General features: G+C 36.8%; 1 long non-coding RNA gene across 1 annotated transcript in view; it reads right to left on the bottom strand.

Moving 5' to 3' along the window:
- Nucleotides 1-13,383: 13,383 nt before the first annotated feature.
- The window catches only part of LOC147997987 (uncharacterized), an 87,727-nt gene continuing 78,755 nt past the window's right edge, over nucleotides 13,384-22,355 (bottom strand). The window contains exons 3-4 of the long non-coding RNA XR_015647433.1: nucleotides 20,605-20,743; nucleotides 13,384-13,616 (exon numbers count right to left, since the gene is read on the bottom strand). This is a non-coding gene — a long non-coding RNA (uncharacterized LOC147997987). The remainder of the gene's footprint in view (nucleotides 13,617-20,604; nucleotides 20,744-22,355) is intronic.

Below are 22,355 nucleotides of genomic sequence, written 5' to 3'. Positions count from 1 at the left end.
ATATAATAAAACATTTTCTATATACATAATATTGAGGAATATAGTTTATATATTTTACTCTGAGAATTTCCACCAATGAATTTTGATATTTTGCCATTTATTTTACACATATCACTCTATTTCTTTGAATCGTACCTGTGTATATCTTCTACATTAAAATAGTGTTTAATAACTCTATGATAAACACTTACAAATATTTTTTCAACCCTCCAACAAAGACACTAACTGTCCATAGTATGTCAGGTAGTTATAGCAGCTTTCAGGTCTTTTCACTGGATTCTTGACTGTTGACTGGCTTGAAGCTGTGTAGGAAGCCACAGCTGCTATGTGACATGAGGGCAGCACGTCTTGTATCCAGAAGACGCTTCATGTCTGATCCCATCCACAATTTGGGCACCTACACTCTCTTTGCACCTTGTTTCAGGATGGCTTTTTAGCCTTGGGGAAGGGTTATAACATGTGTATCCAACTCATTATGGCTGAAATCAATAAAATGTAGACAACTATATAATGAAAGAAAGGAAGAGGTCACTCTTGGAAGGTATTAACAAGATCGTCATAACCTCTGGCCATGTTAGGTAATGAAAGGTTTGAATTAATAAAATGAAAGAGAATATAGGAAACATGAAGAAAACACAGACTATTTTGATTTACAGTCCCAAATCTAGAATATTTTTTAAAGCATTCGTGATTTACTGTGGGAAGCGAGTTTAGCGGAAATCCCAAGATGGAGCCTGGGACTGCTACCCTGTCTCCCGACCAGCACGTGAAATTAAGCCACGCCCCATCATGAGAGCTGCACCGGTGCACCATGACGATTGATCAGACCATGTGACATGGACCTATGAATGGAGGTTATGCAGACTGGACGGTTGAGGTGGTTGAGGGCACATATAAGGGAGTGGGCTCAGGGGCTGGATGGAGGCATTGTTCTGGCTTGCAGACAAAGGGTTCCTGAATAAACTTCTTTGGGAAGAAGAACATTGTGTCACACCTTTCCTGCTGGTCAAGGTTGGAAGCGACAGGAAAAAAGAGTTACAGAAGACTGGCAGAAAGAGAGGAAGATATCACACACTAATTTGCACCTATACACACATATTCTCAATAAAATACTTGTGAACAGATTCAAGACAACATTAAAAAATAATCTTCAACCAGGTAAGCTTTCTCCAATTCCTAGACTTACAAGTTTGATTATTCTTGGGGAAGCTATAAGTATGGAGGATATAGTTCAACATAGTAAAGGCAAGGTACAAGAAGCCCACCACAAGCATCGTGCTAAAGAGAGAAAAATTCAAAGCAGTTCTACTACAAGCAGGAAGAAGACAAGTATATACACTGGTTTCATACCTATATATTACAGTATTTGTAATTTTAGCTAGAACAATATGACAACTGAAGAAGATCCAGGAATACAAAGGAAAAATGAAGAAATCAAATTGGTCTCATTTGCAGATGTCATGATACCATTTTAAAAACTCTAAAAATGTGTCAGTCTCTTAAGACTGAAAAATATGGTCATAAAAGTAGAATATCATACGAACACACATAATTCCTGAGCCTTCATTTATGCCAATCCAAACCATACTGTGAGAAAATATGGGTAAAATTCCCCTCACAATAATCTGAAAATATAAAATAAAATATTGTGGATAAAAATATTTAAAATGCAAAGACCACTATGAATTAGCTAGAAGTGATCCTGAATAGAGACAATTGTTCTCTGAAAGATTAAGTTTCTTAAAGCTGAAAATACATTCATAAAATAGTAGAATTCAAAGTGAACACAGAAAACACGTTATCTTTCCTGTTTTCCAATTTCAAACCATAGGAGGGAAATCAAGGAAATATTCCACTTGAAACACTCTTAAAGTATATAACAAAATACCATAGATTAGCATAGTTATAAAGCTTAATATTAGTTAGAAGACATATGAAGTAACCATGATCCATCCAGAATATATATAAGAACGTTCCAGCTGATGTTCTGAAGAACCTTAAAGACTTGAATAAATCAAATCTTTTATAGTTTTAAGGATAAGTAGATAATATAATAATGTCAATTTTTGATTAATTAAAAAGTTAATGCAATAAATATTGATTAGAAAATTTTACTACAATAAATCACCCACTTTTACGAAACTCAAGAATTTGACTATAATTATTCTACTATGGGACAGAGGACAACTTTAAAATACAAAGTGCTAACATGTCTAGGGAGATAATTTTAAAGAGAAACAAAGAGGGAGGAAAAATATCTTGAGATTAAAAAAAGTAAGAGTTACATACATATGATGTTGTTGGCAGAGTAAATATTTCAAAAGATTGGAGCGTCCAGGATTTATTTATTGTTTTAAAAGTGAGGTTACATACCAGCAGGAGGATGGACTATCAGATCAGATCTCAAGAAAATGCCAAACGTTCTAGTTAGTACTACTATGATTTAGTAAATATAAAATGCCAATGTGGGAAATTGAAGGTTTTATTCACAGCACAAGTTCCAGTTCATAATCAATGGAATCCAAGAAAAGAACACAAGGCAGCAGCATGAAATTAAAGAGGAACTCTGCTTATTAATCTGCTCAGCTACCTTTTCTCTATATCCTCCTCAGCTTACTAGTGCTGGTACCATCCACAGTGGGCAAAGTCCCCATACATAAACTAGCCATCAAGAAAATACAATACACTGATGCGTACAAGCCATTGTGATGGAGTCAGTTGCTCAATAATGCATTGCATAGACAGCCACAATAAGCAATCACAGTAAGCCATAAAAGGAAAATAGAAAACTTAGTCAATGCAAGGTAAGAGTACCCCTTCATGAATGGAATTTGAGGTCAAAAGTGAAGTTCTATGTGAGGAAGAAATTAGAAGGAATTATGCCAGAAATCACACATTATTTAAAATAAAAGTGACAACAAGACAAAGCTACAAATAAAATATTGTTAAGTTTGACATTTTGAAACCTCTTCTGGAGATTGAAAGGTAGCCTCAGGAAATGGATTTTGGCTGGCAGCACCATTGAACATCCAGTATTTGGTGGAGGATTTTCCATCAGAAACCTTAGCTTTACCACAGAGGCTAGGTACAAAATACAAATCATAGTCAGTCAACTGATTGCCATATCTTGTGCTCCAAAGAAAAGGAACAGTTCATTTATTCATGATTTGGTGATGACTCTAACTCATTTCAGAGTCATAGATATTGCCAGCATATAGAAAACCATAAGACCCATTGTCAAACAGCAGTATTCTCCGAATTGCCCACAGTCACCATAGTAATACCAGTGGTGAGCTCTACAGTATTATTTGTTTCTGTTTCCTGTTTTTGCAGCTTATAAACCTTGTTCCTTGGACCCAAAGAGAAGTTTCAAATAAAATAATGAAAAATTTTTGCATTGAAAGCTATTGGTAGCTTGTAGTGTAGTTAAAAATGAGGACCTCGGGGTTGGGGATTTAGCTCAGTGGTAGAGCGCTTGCCTAGGAAGCGCAAGGCCCTGGGTTCGGTCCCCAGCTCCGGAAAAAAAAAAAAAAAAGAACCAAAAAAAAATGAGGACCTCAAACAATCTTCACTCGGTCCTCTTCTTTTAGGATTGGGGTTGAATCGGTTTTGCTTTTGCTTTTTGTTTCATTTTGTTTGTTTTTTTTTTTGTTTTATTATGTTTTCTTTTTCTTTTTGTTATTTGTACATACAGAGATCAAGAAGTGGTCAGAAGAATTTCAAGTTCAAATTCAGATGGCTGGGAAGAGCCCAGTCTTCCTAACAGGTCCACATTGTTTGCTGTACTAGGGAATTTCTCTTGCCTTTAATGTTGCCCATTTCCACTTTTTGGATCCTTTTATCCTGGCATAATTACTACTATAAATATATTATAATTATTTGAATTTCAACTCTGAAATTCTAATTGCTCTATCTCCCTCCCAAAACCAGAGATATGGATTGAGTCTTGTTTGGTCACGTTTTGATTCTTAGATCGGGAATCTTCCTGCAAACACTGAAAGTCCTGTTCCAAAATTGATTCTGTATAGTTCAATAAAGATGCTCTTGGCCAACCAGTTGTGTGGACATCTAGTATTCCTGCAAACAGGCTAGTAGACACAGGGGTGGAGAAAGGATTTAAGGGTGGAGTAATAGCTACCAGTCATGTGAGATCTAGTATGGAGTGGCCATTGGTGTAGCAGGCAGGATGTTAGAAACACAGTAAGATGAGGGCATATTGGGGTGCTGAGCTATGACCAATGAAACTGAGCAATTGACCTAGGGCTCATTTAGAGGTGTTGAGGAGGGAGTAAAAAGGACAGCTTGCTATTTGTTAGAGGCTTAAAAAAACTTGACAATAGAGCTAAAGCACATCAAAAGTTCCTCAGTGTATGTGGCTTTCAAGTGCATTCTAAGGGAACCTGATCAGCTCTGGTAGCTTGGTCTTCCTGGAGCTTACACTGAGGCAATAGGAAAAACCTTCTGCAGTCTTATGAGAGCAATCCATGACCACAATGAGCGTGTCCAAATTGACCTTGACCATGAGAGTTAGAGCTGACCCACATGTATCTTTTGATTATAACCATTTTTTCTATGTGATCTTTTAGTGTTCTATTTGCTCAAAACTGTTAGTGAAGAGGGTAAAATGATTCTAAAGGCTATTCTTGTTTGTCAACTATTCATCTGAGATTATTTAATCCCCAATGATAGAGGGAATATGTGAAGAATTTCTTAATAATATAAGGTCATTGTCAAATGTACTTCTTATATGGATCTTTGGAGTAGGATGTTGCATCTTTACCCTAGAATTTTATCAAGATCTATTCTTTATATTTATTTTTTCAGGCATCTGCAGATACATCCCTTTGAAAAATGAATCGTTCTCACTAGAGACCATAGAGGGAACCTGCATTTCAATGATAATTAAATGTCACTTCAAGACATCAAATCAAAATATCAAAGTGAGAATGAAATAAATTTATTAGGACAGTGTTTTGCGAACAACTTCTTTCACAAACAGCGTTGGAAGGAGAATTCTGAAATTTTGCATTTTATATTTGACTTTGCTCGTACTCTGACACAATCAACTCAGAACTGTTTGGGACTTTATGGGCAATTAAACACGACAAACAGAGCTGAATGCATCATATGCTCTGCCGTCTGTGTTAATATGGCTAGAGTAAAGAACAACCATGCTAAAGCTATTCATCTGTTTTTCAAACAACATCCTCATACAAGTGTGGACTTCTGTGGGTTGTTGGATGAATAGGTTAAATCACTGGCTGAGAGTTGCCAAGGCAGACGTGGGATGGTACATGCTTGGGGCATGAAAGGCCTGTGTGTAGATCATAAACAACTTCATAATATTCATTGCTTTAATAATTACTAGGAAGTGGACTTCTGTAAAATGACTTCAGAAGACCAGCATGGTAGGCAAACAGTAACTGATTCTCTGAAGATTTAAATGATCTGGATTGTGAAACATGGACATAGAGGTAGAGACATGTCAGCACATGAAGACTGGAAAATCAAACCTCTGTTGTCTCTTAAGTTTCCCTACACCATGGTTTGAGGCAAACAGCAACAGATTTTTTGCACTGAGGAATAGAATAAAAGCCAATTTGTTCTAAATCCCAATCCTAAGAAAATACTGAAATCATCTGTGATGCACTTCAACTCTCAGCATGGTTTCAGCATGGTTGAATGTCTGCTGTCAGGATGGGCTTTTACACCCATCCCTTTTATAACTGCAGAGCTCAAAACTGCTTAACCAACATCATTATATCCTCTTTCTGTTGCAGGGAGATTAGATCACTGTGATTACCTATGCAGTCTTTCTCTACCTTTAAAGATCCAAGGAACTATTCTCACTCCAGTGACCTGTTGTAAGTAATCTTGAATCGCATTGTTGTTGTTAGTAGATCTAATCTCTTCGAATCCCAGAAGACCATGTGTCCAAAAAAGTTGATTGAGGAAGTCTTGGGTGTTTCTCTAGTAGGGGCAGGTGTGATTGATGAACAGGACTGCCTTCCCAGACTAGAACTTGCAGTTCACATACACCTGAGCCATTCTGACAGCGTGCAGCTTCCCAGAAATGAATGTTCAGTTGAAGATACTGGTCTGTTTGAGAATGGCAATCCCAGTCTATTCTTAATTATGCCTTTTATTTGAATCCCCATAGAAAACTTGGAAGAAAGAAGCTTTTACTCTTTCATGTTTGCACTCACAATGCTACCAAACCCTCACATACATTAGAACCTGCATACTGAAAATTTATCCATATACTTATGACCAGATGAGACACCAAGCCTTTTGGACTAATAAACTAATGGATTCTAGGAGTTTACAAATAGTCAGCCATTGTTAAATTATGTGGTCCATAGTCTGTGACCATTTTGACCAATCAGATTCCTCTGTACAGAGAGATTCATCCTTTACTATCTGTTGGGGAACAACAACTACTACACCAGGTATCATGAGAAGACCTTTTATGGCAGTTTGTCTCTAGTAAGAGTTTCAGCTCAGTTACAAATTTCCAATGGACACATTCCCGTAGTCTGATTTTCAAAGGATGCTTTGATACAGCCCTTCTTATTTTCTATAGTTCTTGGCAACAGAATTAAAATATCAATTGTAATCTATCAATGAAATGCACCCTAATTTATTTGCATTAGTGCATCAGAGAGAAGGATTATAGGATGAACAAGAATTGAAAAACAAGATGTCCTTCCTTCTGAAGACCAAGACCAGGAAATCTGAACTACATAGAAATCTGAGACAAGTTGTCTGAAGTTTGTTCTTTCCTTCAATCATGGATCTCCTAGTGAAGGAGCTCAGGTCTCAAGAGTTGGCAAAAAATAACTTTATTGCTGAGCCAGGTCAACTCCTGAATACTTCTTTCATGGACCTGAAGAAACTCTGTATTCATCCTGCTATAATGTGTATATATCTATGTATCATTCATAGAATGGACACTTTATTGTTTGTTTGAAAGCAACAGTTTGTCCCTGAAGAGACACTAATTTCTTCTTTTGCACATTATTTCACAGGGTGATGGTGGGTCCCATAAGTTTATTCTGGTAGTTGCTTTACAATAATCATTCTCTGATCTGGAAGAGAACCTTTTTAATGTTATGAGATCTGTTAGAACCATATCAACCATCATTTTCCATTCCCAGTTTAGTACTGAATCATTCTAAACTAAAGGTCTGTGGTCTCTGATAAAGGCAGCATCTCCCCAGACTAGTCTGAATATTGCTCTTGGCACTGCATTTATGATACATCAATGTAATTTCCTTACCATTTTCATCCTCAGGAGAGTTTTTCAATTCTTCATTTCATCTGATGGGTCTAATCTACATCATCACCCAGGATGATATTTGAGAGTTTTGCTAAAAAAATTAAAAAAAGAAAGAAAGAAAAGAAAGGAAAACTACAAGCTTATGTCACCAATTGACTCAGAAAACTTAAGTGTTAGTCAGTGGAAATACTAGTGGAAAGATTGAGATGATGAAGTCTCAACTAGAAGGACTTCTCTCTCCCAGATATTAGTGTAAGAAACAAACAGCACTATTGCTATCCAAAGCATGGAGGAGTTTGCTCTGAGCAGAGGACACAATACTTTTCTCTCCCTTATTATTTAGGACCTTTTTATATTTTACCAAAATAATTAATGCCATGAGCTCTCAGGAAAACATCTGTGACCATCCAAACACTTGGCTTTTGGAGGAAAGAAATGAATGATATAAAATCTCTGATTTCCAGCGGCCATAATAACTGCGAAGTCCAGATGTTTCGGAGAGGCTCACAGCTCTTGATTCCCATATGTGTAAGGCTCAGATCCAATCTATCTCTTCAGTGATCCTACTCAACCCCTACCAAGGATTCACTGAGATTTCCCAAGGACCACATATTTCTTCCTTTTTTTTTACACCAAGTCAGAAGACCAGCTTCCTTCTCCCCATCACTGATCTCTTCATCCTCTTTCTTCTCACTCCCCAATGGCTCGTTATTCTGAATTACAGGCCAGTTAGTAAACTCTAGAGGTCCTGAAGGAATATTTGAAAGGGAGTTGCCGTCACAACAACACTTGTGACATCACAGAAAAAGCCTACCTGCTAAATAGCTTCCTTACATGAACCAGATACAAGGGTGCCCTTTCCTGGTATGTCTCTTGTGACACAATGGAAACCTTTACGAACTCCATCTCTCTAAATCTACAAACTTATCTTTGCTTCATTAGTGGTTACATGCTCTAAATGGTGAAATTTGGTCAGGGACCTGGCATGGGTAGAAAAGATTTAGGAACATGGAGTGTAGGAGATTCTTCTAGATAATATTTCATTCCTAGGTACATTACTGTGAAATACAGTTCAAATTCTAGGATTTCTCTGTATCACAAAGGCCAGTATTTTCCCTACAGACCTTTAGTTTTAATGAATATTGTATTTCACTTCTTACTGTATATTCCTTGATAGGTGATTTTATAAATGTTCCTGAATGTGTACTCAAACATTCTAATTTCCAACTCATTTTTTTGCAATGATTTCTCAACAAAGGCGCACAGCAATAGACTAAGTATAACAGTGTAAATATGGTGTAGCGACATCAAATGATAAACTCCAAAATTATATTTTATCCAAAATTTCCAGATATCAGTTAAAAAAGGAACATATGGAGCATAGAATTTTCTTTTCTAGTCACTTTTGATATCATCTGCAAAAATATCTACATTCTCGTGTCTCAGGCCCAGATTTAATTGTTTAGGATGTTTTACCATGTTTCTGTCTTAAGGCCAAGCAGAAGGTAGAGGAGGATGATCACAAAGAAGAATGGCTTCTGGACTAGTGAAACGTCAACTTCAATAGGTTCATAAGAACAGGAGAGAGTCTACTTGGCAATGCCATTTGTGGATTCTACCTTCTTGACCTATTTGCGCAGAATCCATGTTAAAATTCCACCTAACTTCATAATTGCAGGAGTCACCAAAAGTATATATATCAGCCACCAAATTAAATAAGATTGATGAAGCTAAGAAGTGCATTGTACCAGGACCTGGATGTAGATATTTCCTGAGAGACATAACTAGAGCATGTCAATTACAGAAGTGAATGCTAGTGGCAAACCAGTGAACTGAAAACAGACCTCTTGTTGGTGGATTTTGAGAAAGGATTACAAGAGTTGAAGGTGCTTTCAACACCATAACAACAACGGTACCAATGAACCAGAACTTCCTGGTACTAGACCAATATTCAAAGACTTTACATGGACAGACCAATTTCTCTAAATGGATATGTGGCAGATGATGATCTTAATGGACACCAATGGAAGGAGAAGCCCTTGATCGAACCCAGGATTGTCTTCTAGTTCAAGGGATTGTCAAGGGGCAGAAAGTGTCATTAAAGAAGGGATAGTGAATAGGTAGGGATTTTATAAGAAGGAAAATTAGAAAGAAAATATTATTTTACAGGTAAATAAAGAAACATCTAGTTTTAAAAAAAGCAATTAAATTTGCTAAAAAATAAATAAACTCAAGATATAAAAGATAAGAAAATCTAAAGTGGTATTCAGAGTAATACTAGTGGAAAGACAGAGATGATGAAGTCTCAACTAGAAGCACATCTCTCTTCCAAATATCAGAGTCAGATAAAAACTGCACTATAGGAATCCAAAGCATGGAGGAGTTTACTCTGAGCTAGGGACATAATACTTGTCTTTCCCTTCTTCCTTAGGATGTCTTTCTTTTGGACAAAAAAAATAAAGGTCATGAGGTCACAGAAAATCAACTGTACTGTTCCCAAAACTTGGCTTTTGGAATAAAGAAATGAATGATATAAACACTCTGACTTCCAGGAACCATAAGAACTTGGAAGTACAGATGCTCCTGAGGAGCTCTCAGCTCCTGATTCCCATATGGTGAAGGCTCAGAACAAGGCTATCTCTTTAGTTACTCCAGTCAACACATATGAAGTATGCACTTAGCATTCCTAAGGATGACATATTTTTCTCTTATTTTAATACCACGGCAGAAGGCCAGGTTCCTTCTCCCCATCATTGTTGGGCACTATGGGAGTAGAAGCCCTTTGTCCTCCCTAGCTTTGTCTCCAAGTTCAAGGGAATGTCAATTGGCAGAAAAGGGGGTTTGAAAAGAAGGAAAGGGTACAGATGTGGATCTTAAGGGCAGGAATCTGGGAAAGGAAATAATATTTCAAATTTAAATATAGAAACAACCAGTTAAAAAAACAATAAAATTTGCTAAAGAGTAAATATAATGAAAGATATGAAAGAAAACTGACAATTAATCACATATATTGACTCGGAAATCCAAAGTGGTATTCAGAGTAAAACTAGTGGAAAGACTGACATGATGAAGTCTCAAACAGAAGCACTTCTCTCTCCCAGATATCAGTGTCAGACACAAATGGCAGCATAGGTATCCAAAGCATGGTGGAGTTTACTCTGAGAAGAGGACACAATACTTGTCAATCCTATCTTCCTTAGGACACTTTCTTTTTGACAAAAAGAATAAAGGCTATGAGATCTCAGGAAAACAACTGTGCCCTTCCCAACACTTGGCTTTTGAAATAAAGAAATAAATGATATAAATTCTCTGACTTCCAAGAACTATAATAACAGGGAAGTCCAGATGTTTTTGGGAGGCTCCCAGCTTCTGTTACCCTTATATTGAAGGCTCAGATCAAGGCTGTCTCTTCAGCCATCCCATTCAATCTGTACCAATGACTCACTGAGCTTTCCCAAGAACCATGTATTTCTTCCTTTTTTTTATATCAAGAAAGAAAGCCAGCATCCTTCTCCCCATCTCTGATCTCTTCATCCTCTTTGCTTTCACTCCAAAATGGCTGTTTACTCTGAATTAGAATTCAATTAGTAAACACTAGAGGTACTGAAGTGATATCTGATAGGGAGTTTCAGTCACAACAATACTTGTGACATCACAGAATCTAGGTCTTTCCAGGTTACAAGAGATGTTTCAGGGAGGGCCTAATGATTATGTCATTGAGAAGTGCCATGGTTTACCTGCTAAACAGCTTTCCTTACATAGACCAGATTCGAGGGTGCCCATTCCATGTATGTCTCCTGTGACACAGTGAAAACCTTTACATACTCCATCTCTCTTAAGCTAGAGATTTCTCTTTGATTTTTTAAGCAGTTACATGCTTGGGATGGAGAAAGTTAATAAGGGCCTTGGCATGGGTAGAAAACTTTTAGGAACATCTAGTGTAGGAGGTTCTTCTAGATAATATTTTTATTCCCAGGTTCATTCCAGTGACATAGAGTTCAATTTTCTTGGTTATCTATGTATCACAAGGCCAGTATTTTCCTTACAGTCCTGTAATTAAATGAATGTTGTATATTACTTTCTTATTGTACTTTCATTGACAGGGCATTTCATAATATTCCTGAAATAGTACTCAAATATATTGATTTCCAATTCCAATTTCTACAATGATTTTGGCAACAAATTGTGCCTAGCTATAGACTGAGAATAACGGTGTAAATACTGTGTACTCACTTCAAATGATAAACTCCTAGATGCTTATTTCATCTAAAAATTACCAGACATCAGCAACACAAAGGGCAACATGGACTATAAAATTCGGTTCTCTAGTCCCATTTGATATTAATTCTGTACTACCTATCTTCCTGTGTACCCATGGCCAAACTTGAGGGTTTTGGATGTTTTAATATTATTCTTTCTTAAGTAAAAACCTTAGATACTGGAGGATAGGCAGGGAGAAGAATGGCATTATTACCAGTCAAACCTCAAATTCAATATGTTCATAATACAGGATGGAGTCTATTTGACATTGTCATTTCTGAATTCTACATTCTTTACCTATTTGGGAAGATTCTATGTTAACATTCCACCTAACCACCTAGTTGTAGGAGCCACCAAATGTGTGTGTATATATATATACACATCTCTTTTGGAGAGGAAACTGGGAAAAGAAATTATATTTGTAAAGAAAATATAGAAGTATCCAATTAAAAAAGCAATAAATTGCTTAAAAATGATATAAGTAAAAGAAAAGAAAATTGTCAAGGAATCATACGTATCGAACCAGAAATTTAAAGGGTACCTGTCAGGGAATTGTAATCAGAGTAATACTAGTGGAAAGACTGAGATGATGATGTCTCAGCTAGATGCACATCTCTATCCCAGATATCAGTGTCAGAAACAAAGTGCACTATAGGAATCCAAAGCAAGGAGGAATTTACACTGAGCAGAGGATACAATACTTGTCATCACTCCTTCCTTAGGAACTTGTTCTCATGGAGAAAAATAATGAAAGTCATGAGCTCTCAGAAGAACAACTGAACCCTTCCGAACCCTTGCCTTTTGGAATAAAGAAATTAATAATAAAAAATCTCTGACTTCCAGGAACCATAACCAGCAAGGCAATGCAGATGCTACTGAGAGGCTCTCACCTCCTGAATCCCATATGTGGAAGGTTCAGATCAAGGTGATGTGTTCAGTGTACCCTCACAACCCCTACACAGTACCCAGAGCTTTCCCATGTACCATGTATTTCTTCGTTTTTTAACTAAAACATTAGGCCAACTTCCTTCCCCCCATCTCTGATATCTACATCCTATTTGTTCTCCCTCCTAAATAGCTGTTTAAACTAAAATAATGGCCAATTAATAAACCTTAGAGGTACTAAAGGAATGTCTGAGAGGCAGCTGCAGTCACGACATTACTTTTGATATCACAGAAGAAGCTAGGGCTCTCTCGGTTGCAAGAGATTTTTTAGAGATGGCCTAATGACGTTATCCCTGAGAATTGCCATGGCCTACCTGCTAAAGATCTTTCTTTATATTGACCAGATTCTAGGGTGCCCTTTCCAGGAGTGTCTCCTTTGACACAGTGGAAACATTTATGCAGAACATCTCTCTAATGCTAGAGAGTTCCCTTTGCTTTATGAGTGGTTACCTGCTCTGAATGGACAAAGTTATTCAGGGTCTTGGCATGTGTAGAAAATACCTAGTAATATGGGATGTAGGAGAGCCTTCTGGATAATTTTATTACCAGGTCCATTCCTGTGACAAACAGTTCAATTTCCTAAGTTCTATCTGTTTCCCAAAGGGCATTGTTTCCCTACAGATATTAAAATGAGTGGATTATGTATTTCATTTTCTAATTGTTAATTCCTTGATAGGGGACTTTATAGATATTCCTGAATGTGTACTCAATAATTCTGTTTTCCAAATCTAGTTTTTTGCAATGATTTTCGCAACAAAGCTGGCCAAGCTAAAGAGTGAATTTAATAGTGTAAATATTGTGTACCTACTTCAAATGATAAACGCCCAAATTTTTATTTAATGCAGAAATTACCTGGCATCAGTAAATCAAAGGACAGCATGGACTATAGAATGCAGTTCTGTAGTCACATTAGATATCATTTCTTTAATATCTACCTTCTGTGTTCCAAGGGTGAGACTTCAGGCTTTTGGATGTTTTACAATGATACTTTCTTCAAGCCAAACAATAGATACAGGATGATGGGAAGGGAGAAGAATGGCTTGAGTTCCAGTAAAACCTCAACTTCAATAGGCTCATAAGAAGAGGAGGGAGTATATTTGGTATTGTCATTTGTGGAAACTCCATTCTTCACCTAGGAGCACAGAATCCATATTAAAATTTCACATAATTTCATAGATGTAGAAGCCACCGAATATATATATATATATATATATATATATATATATATATATATATATATATATACATATATATATAGAGAGAGAGAGAGAGAGAGAGACAGAGACAGAGACAGAGACAGAGACAGAGACAGAGAAAAGGATAGATAGATATCTAGATAGATAACTAGATAGATAGATAGATAGATAGATAGATAGATAGATAGATAGATAGATAGATCAGCCACAAAATTAGATATGATTAAGATTAATGAAGCTAAGAAGTGCATGCTTCCAGGGACAGGTTATATATATTTCCTGAGAGACACAGCTAGAGCATGTTATTTACACAAGTGAGTGCCAGTGGCAAACCAGAGAATTGTAAATGGACCTCTTCTTGGTAAATTTTGAGAAAGGATTACTAGAGCTGAAGATGCTTTACCCCATCAGTAGAACAATGACAATGAACAAGAACATTCTGGTACTATACAGATATTCAAAGACTGTACATGGGCAGACCTATGGGTCCAACTGCATATGTAGCAGAGGATTGCATTGTTGGACACCAAAGGAAGGAGAGGCCCTTGGTTCTCCCTAGGTTTGACTCCCAGTTCAAGGAAATGTTGAGGGGCAGTAAGGGGGTTTAAATGTAAAGGAAGGGAAACGTTCAGGTCTCTTATGGAGAGGATACTGGGAAAGGAAAAAAACTTTTAAAATGTAGATATAGAAATATCCAAAAAATATTAAAATTAACTTAAAAATTAAAAAAAATCAAAGAAATATAAGTAAATAAAACTGCAAGGTAATCAGACATATTGATTCAGAAATCTAGAGGGACACTGTCAGGGAATGGTAGTCAGCATAACACTAGTGGAAAGAATGAGGTGGTGAAGTTTCAAATAGAAGCGTTTCTCTCTCCCAGATATCAGTGTCAGACAGAAACTGTACTATAGGAATCCAAAGCTGGAGGAGATTACTCTGAGCTGAGCATACAATACTTGTCTTTCCCTTCCTCCTTAGGTCTTTTTCCTTTTGGGGGAAAAATAAAAGCCATGAGCTCTCAGAAAAAAAAAAAAACACTATACCTGTCCCAACACCTGACTTTTGGAATAATAAAATTAATGATAAAATCTCTGATTCCCAGGAACCATAACAAGCAAGGAAAACCAGATGCTACTGAGAGGTTCGCACATCCTGAATCCCATATATGGAAGGCTCAGATCAAGGCTATGTGTTCAGTGAACCCTCACAACCCCTACACAGCACTCACTGTGCTTTCCCTTGTAACACATATTTCATTTTTTTAAACTCAACAGAAGGCCAACATTCTTCTACTCATTTCTGTTATGTACATACTCTTTGTTCTCCCTCCCAAATGACTGTTTGTACTGAAATAGAGGCCATTTAGTATTCCCTAGATGTACTGCAGGAATATCTGTGATGCAGTTCCTCGTGACATCACAAAAGCTAGTGCTCTCCAGGGTACAAGAAATTTTTTCAGGGAGGGCCAAATGATGATGTCACTTAGAACTGCCATGACCTACCTGCTTTCCTTATATTGACCAGATTCAAGGGTGCCTTTTCCAGGAGAGTCTCCTGTGACACAGTGGTAACCTTTATGTACTATATCTCTCTACAGCTGGAAACTTCTCTTTTTTTTCATCAGTGGTTACAGGCTCTTAATGGACCAAGTCAGTTAGGGGCTTGTATTGGGTAGAAAAGATCTAGGAACATGGGTTGTAGGAGATTCTTCTGGATAATAACTCTATTAGCGGGTCCATTCCTGTTACAAACAGTTCAATTTTCTAGATTTTCCCTCTTTCTCAAAGGCCATTTTTTTTCTCTACAGGCATTTAACTGAGTGAATTTTGTATTTCATTTTCTAATTTTCATTCCTTGATAGGGGACTTTATAGATATTCCTGTATGTGTACTCAAACATTCTGTTTACCAATTCTAGATTTTTGCAATGATTTTGGCAACAAAGGTGGCCAAGCTATAAAGTGAATTTGCAAGTGTAAATATTGTGTATCTAATTAAAATGATAAACTATCAAATTTTTATTTTATGCATATACATAGCTGCCTGAGTAAATAAAAGGAGAGCAGGGAAAATCAAAAATGTTTCTGTAGTCCCATTAGATATCATTTCTGTAATATCTACCTTCCTGTGTTCCAAAGGGTGATATTTCAGCATATTGGATGTTTTAAAATGATTCTTTCTTCTGGCCAAAGATAAGATAAAGGAGGATTGAGAGGGAGGGAAGAACTTGAGGTCCGGTGAAACCTCAACTTTAATAGGCTCATAAAAACAGGAGCGATTCTATTTGGCATTGGCATTTGTGGATTCTACATTCTCGACGTAGATGCTCAGCATCCATGTTAAAATTCTACCTAATCTCATAGCTCTAGGAACCACCAAAAGTATATATATATATATATATATATATATATATATATATATATATATATATATATATATGTATATATATATATATATGTATGTATGTATGTATGTATGTATGTATATTCAGCCACCAATACTAGATAAGATTGATGAACCTAAGAAGCACATTCTGTCAGGAACCAGATGTAGATCTTTCCTATGGGACACACCTAGAGCATGTCAAATACAGAAGTGAATGTGCTGTTGCAAAAATATAAAAATAAAAAAGTAGTCTTTTACCCCGCTAACACTGTCACCGTAGTTTCCCAAGCCTCTGCTAGATATCTTGGTTGAATACAGCCCTACTCCTTATCTACCCAGTGTCTTTTACTGCCACACACATTCTTACACTCAAATCCTCACATAAAAAAACACACAACAAAATAATCTGTGACCCAATTGATAAGATATAATAGCCCACTTAAGCATACCAAGCCTGGTACCATCCATACCTTTGGAACATTAATAACAACAAGTAAATACACAGAGCAGAATCTTAACTTCACCTGCCATGGCTTCTCACCTCTCCTCTTCCTGTCTCTCCGTTTTCCTCTAGTCTGTTCTACTGCCTTTAACCTTCTTTCCTGCCCATCCTTCCTTCCTCCAATGATAGGCCTCCTTCTATCCTGGACCTGCCCCTCACCTGTACTTCACAAATTTAATGGGAAAGTGGTTTTGGAGAATTCACCTGAGTTCTGAGTACAGGACAAGGCAGCTGTCCTTAGAGCAGTGGATTAGCATCAAAATACAGATAACTTCAGTGTAAACAATGTTTCCCCCTTCTTGTCCAGTTAAACAGACATTTCATTTATATATGAATTGAGTAAGATTATTACCATTCAACAATTTATAAAGCATTTGACATACTCAACACCCAGTCTGTCACTATATCAGTTAGAAATAACATTTAGTTATTCATTTCAGCTTCAGAAAGTCTTAAAATCTATATTATGTCTTGGCTAGCTTGTATACTATCTTATAACTATCCAAAAAATATGTATATCCAGAGTTATACGGCCTGATAAGCAATGAGAATATAATCAGTCTCCAACCGTGCCAGAAATCTGAGAAAGACCAAATATTTATACACATAGGAAGCCTAAGACGACTTCTAGTACTGAGAGGTTGTAGAGACAAATTTCCACTATCACAGTCCACTGTTAGCAACATGTGAGTGGGATACTTCCTACACTTTTCAATGTTTTTTCCTAAATATTGACTTTAAAATGCATTTAGCATAATAAATATTGAGGAGGATGGAGGGAGGGAGGAAACTGAATGGGAGGGGAGGTAGGGAAGGGAGTGGGCTTTGGAGGAATTAGTTAGAGGGAAAGCAGGGAAAAGAGAATGGAAATCACAAGTGTGGGGTGCACATCTCAAGGAAGATCCAGAGAACTGGGAAAGGCGAGTCCCCAGGATGTCTATTGGGGTGACTGTAGCAGTGAGGGTACAGATCCTTAATTTGCTAATTCTGTAGCCAGGAATGACTCACAGTGATGTGACAAGGAAAAAAAACCCACCCATTAAACCTTCAATCCAAAGTGAACACAGCCTACAAGATATTCAGAGACAAAGATAGAAACAGTAGACATGGAAGGAATGTCCAACCAATGGTTATTACAGATTGAGACCTACCGCGTGAGCAATCACCTATCTCTGATACACTAAAGATACTCTATCATGCTTGCACACAGATTCCTAGTATAACTTTCCTCTCTGTGACTCCACCCTATAGCTGAGAGAAACAAGTGTAAAGATTCACCACCAAACATTAGCTGGAGCTTGGGGAGTCTTTAAAAAAACAGGTGAAGAATTGAGTCCCAGATAATATGAGGGACTTCACAGAAAGACCAATAGAATCAATTCATGGGAACCCTTGGGGTTTGTCAAAGACTGAACCACCAACCAGAGAGTGAATATGGACTGAGCCTGAGCCACCAGGACATAGGTAGGAAATGTATAGCTTTGTCTTTTTATGGGTTCCCCCGACAATGGGTGTTGGCGTACCTTGAAGATGGAGCACCGATCTTGGGATGTAAAGTGAGTAAATAAATGAATGAATTTTAAAGAAACAGATGTCCCATCTACATACATCATGTTTTGGGGAAACCCAATTCTAGTTGTTCGGTACCCACATGAAGACAAAGCCTGTGGACTGCCTATATCCTTAGAGGCCATAATCCTTTTCATTCTGTTCTTCCATCTGTGTCCCCAAGCACCACCCCTGGTATGGCTAATGGATGTCTGCTTCTGTCTGAGTCAGCAGCTTAGTGGAGTCCCTCAGAGGGAAGCCATGTTAGACTCCTTTCTCCAAGCATAACAGAGTGTCAGTAATAGTGTCAGGGATTGGTGCTCATCCCTGGGATGGGTCTCAATCTGCACTAACCATTGGTTGATATTTCCTCACTCTCTGTTCTATGCACGGCGCTTTCATTTCTTGTGGTCAGAATAAATTTTGGGTCAAAAGTAGGTGTCTTTATCACTCCATTTGGGTTGCTCTCTGGCTACCGGAGATTGCTTCTTCACGTCCATATCACTGAGGCTGTGAGTATCAACTAAGGAAACACCCATTGATTCATGGGCATCTTTTACCCCAGCTCTCTGCCTCTTTCTGGATATGACCTCTACCTCCTCAACCCATTCATCTAGGCTGCTGTGTCTGTCCAACTAGCAGATGGTGTGATCACAGAGACTAGATATGCAAGGTGAGGAGATACCCGAGGGTTCCCCTCCTGCTCAGAGGAGAAAAGGCTGGGGGAAGGATTGTGAGAGGGGTGAACTGGAGGCAGCAGTGTGCAGCATGTAAAGTGAATAAATAAACAAATAACTATGAAAATAACTAAGTCTACTTGAAGGTAAGAAGCAGGTGTGTGTGTGTGTAAGTAAGTAAGTAAACTTGAATGTAAGAGCAGTGTGTGTGTGTGAGTGTATATGTGGCTGTGTATGTATTTGTGTGTGTATGTTATATATATATATATATATATATATATGTATATATATATATGTATATATATACATATACACACACACACACACACACACACACACACACACACACATATATATATATATATATATATATATATATATATATATATATATATGAAGTTAAGAACAGGTGGGTGTATGTTTAATATTAAATTATCACATTTGAGAAAACAGTAGTCTATGCAGAAGACAGGACAATTTAGTCACTATATTTACAAAAAAATGGTGTTTGCTGCAGATGAATGAATGATTCGGTGATTAATAGCATTATCTGTTCTTCCAGAGAACCCGTTGACAGCTCACAAGTGGCTGTAATTTCAGCATCACGGAACCTCACACCTTCTTTAACCTCCTGGGCAGTAGGCATGCATGTGTTGCACATGTGAACAAGCATATGTACAACAAAAAGTATAAAAACAGAAGAGCAGTTCCTGGTTGACATAATTTGATTTTCGTGAATATTCCTAGTAATGATCACAGTCAAATAAACACTTTATTGTTCTATAGTGCAATCAAAACCACTAAAAGTTAATGATCACGAGTCACTTAAAATCTATTTATTAAAAAAATTGCAATAAAAATTTGCAGAAATGAAATTAAAATTTTATTAATATACGAATTAAAAACATTAATATTCTCATATAGAGCTGAAAATAATACTTTACACATATTTCTTTGGCTTGTATAAATATTGCAGTTTGTGGTTAATTTGCTGCTGGTTTTTGTAGGAGTTCTTTTCAAGGTATTAGCCCATAAACTCTATAAACTCATGAAGAATACAGTACAGGAACGTAGGCTCTATTGTGTTGAATCCAGGAAGGTTGCTTTATGTTTTCCTTCTTGTCTGATCAATTTTCTCTACGTACATTACAAGGATATTTTTGTTCATGGGTTCTTCCACTTTTGTCAAGCTGATAGCTGATAGCTGATAACTGGAGAATATTTAATTTTTGAAGATCATTTTTGAAGATATTTCCTAATGTCTGCACTATCAATGATATAGATTTTCAAATGTGTGGCGAAAGGAACAGCTATCAAGGGACTAAACATGACTTTTAACTACTGTTGCTTTGTCTTTTTGAAAGAAGTAATCGGAAAGGGATGCTGTTTGTTTTAAGGGACTCTGGGGGGAAAACAGGAAGGAGGACAGCATTTGAGACATAAATAAATTAATAAAATAAATAAATACAAAAAATAAAGAAGAATTCAAACTATACAGGAAAAACAGATTTAATTGCTAGGAAACAGTATGGTTTTATATCGTGTCCTAATTCCTGAATTTTATATAATTTAAGCAATCTAGTGACTAATTCTCAAAAATCAGAAAATTGAAAAAAATTGTTACAAGTAACATAGTAGGTTTACCAAATCATAACAACAATGTTTCTAGAACTGTACACTTTCTATGCCCATATCCAATCCAGAAATCCAGTTAACATTTACTTATTACATATCTTAAGTCATTCAGTTTTGTGATAATTCATTACTATTTTTATCTTCTGTGACCACACCTTTGAAGATAACTACTTACCTTGCAAGAATGTCTCTGAATTTGGATTTGCCCAGTGGTTTTCCTCTTTTAGGTTGAGATTATATGTACTTGACACAGATACCACAAAGTGTTTCTTGCTTCGCTTATCGCAGTTAAGCATGAGGAGGATATCTGTCATCTTAACAAGAACCAAATATGGAGCAATGAAATTATTTTAAATTATTTTCCTATGATATTTAAAATATTTTAATGTATTTTCTTTTGTATTTCCTTTTAAAGTAATAGAAGTTATGGGAGAATCACTTAAAGCCTATGGAAAGACTTTGTGTCTCTTCAAAACTTTAGGATTTGTTTTCAGCATCTCGGTCATTTTTTTACCAACATTTTGACCTGAATGGTCCTTACTCCATGTAAGTAGACTCAGAACAATGAGTCTGAGAAGAATATAATTACTGTCTTTCTGTATGGGTGACTCATGCCTAAAACAATACTGTAGTTTTGGTGTCATGGTAATTTGTCAATGTCTTCAATATTTTCAGCACACTTAAATGGAATTTTATTTTTGTTTCATTATACTCATAAAGTCTCAAGATTCTATTTTATATTATTTTATTTTCCTGTTGAATAGCAACCTGAATCTAATTATATAACTCTAGCTGACTTTTATATTTGTATTCGGTCACTTGTAAACCCACTTCAGTTCCTGTATGTGAATGCATATTTGTGTGTGTGTGTGGGTGTGTGTGTGTGTTTGTGCATGTGTGTATGTGTGTGTGCTTGTGTGTGTGTGTGTGTGTGTGTGTGTGTACGTGTGTGTGTGTTTATCTGAAACTATGATATTGATGTTGAGAATCACCTGGCTGAAATTCTTTTCCACAGCCCTTTTAGAAATCAAAAAGAAGAGGAAAGACTACTCCTGTTCCAAAATAATAGACACTGGGTGACCAGAACTGAAGTATGGACTGATCAAATGGTACACAAAGCAGAGGTTAACAATTCACTCTCCTGAGAACTAATTAGCAGTTCCAGTCCAATGCAAGGAATTTACATGTACTGAGGAATATGGAATTGTATCATACCGAGCTGAGATCATGTACAAACAATTTCTGAAAGATTTCCAAATAGCTAAGAATGGATACAGAGAATTTTCAAGACCCTGAGACATTAACATGTGGTTTAAACTCTGTCCAGAGGAAACCACTTAAGTACTGGATTAATCTACTAAAGTAATTTAGTAGCAAGCATACTTTACAATTGTTTGCAATTAAGCATGGTGGTGAATAAAGAGAACACTTTAAAAAAAAGTTATGTTTCTTAAAGTTTGTTTCAAGACAGCAAGAAAAAGCACAGTTATTATTATTTTTTCTTTCTTTCACAGACTTTGCACATTTTTGAAAGAGCACTTTGGGATCCTTAATTACCTATTTATTATCAGAACTTTCTTCAGACCCAGAGTTCTTTTCAGTCCTGTCTTGACTTCTTCGTACATTAAGCAAAGATGATGGGTCCGCATAGATATCACTGTGGTATGGAAGATGACCAATAATTTTTCAACTCCTTGTGTGTGGTTAGATTTTGATCTCAAGTAGTTTTTTCCCAACCCTACAAGGCAACCTATTCCCCATGAAACAATTGCCATGTGGGAACATACGTCACTACTCATTTGGGCTGCAGAATGAAGCAGGGCCATACAGTGGACAAAGGCCATGGCTGGCAATAGGCATCACTCAATTATACAAAAAGTGTGAAGAAAAACGTCTGTGTGGCACATCCCTCCTGAGAGATTCCTC

Source organism: Rattus norvegicus, chromosome Y, assembly GCF_021556685.1.
Source record: "Rattus norvegicus strain SHRSP/BbbUtx chromosome Y, alternate assembly SHRSP_T2T, whole genome shotgun sequence".
Taxonomy (NCBI): Eukaryota; Metazoa; Chordata; class Mammalia; order Rodentia; family Muridae; genus Rattus; species Rattus norvegicus.
This window is presented reverse-complemented; position numbering and strand designations above follow the sequence as displayed.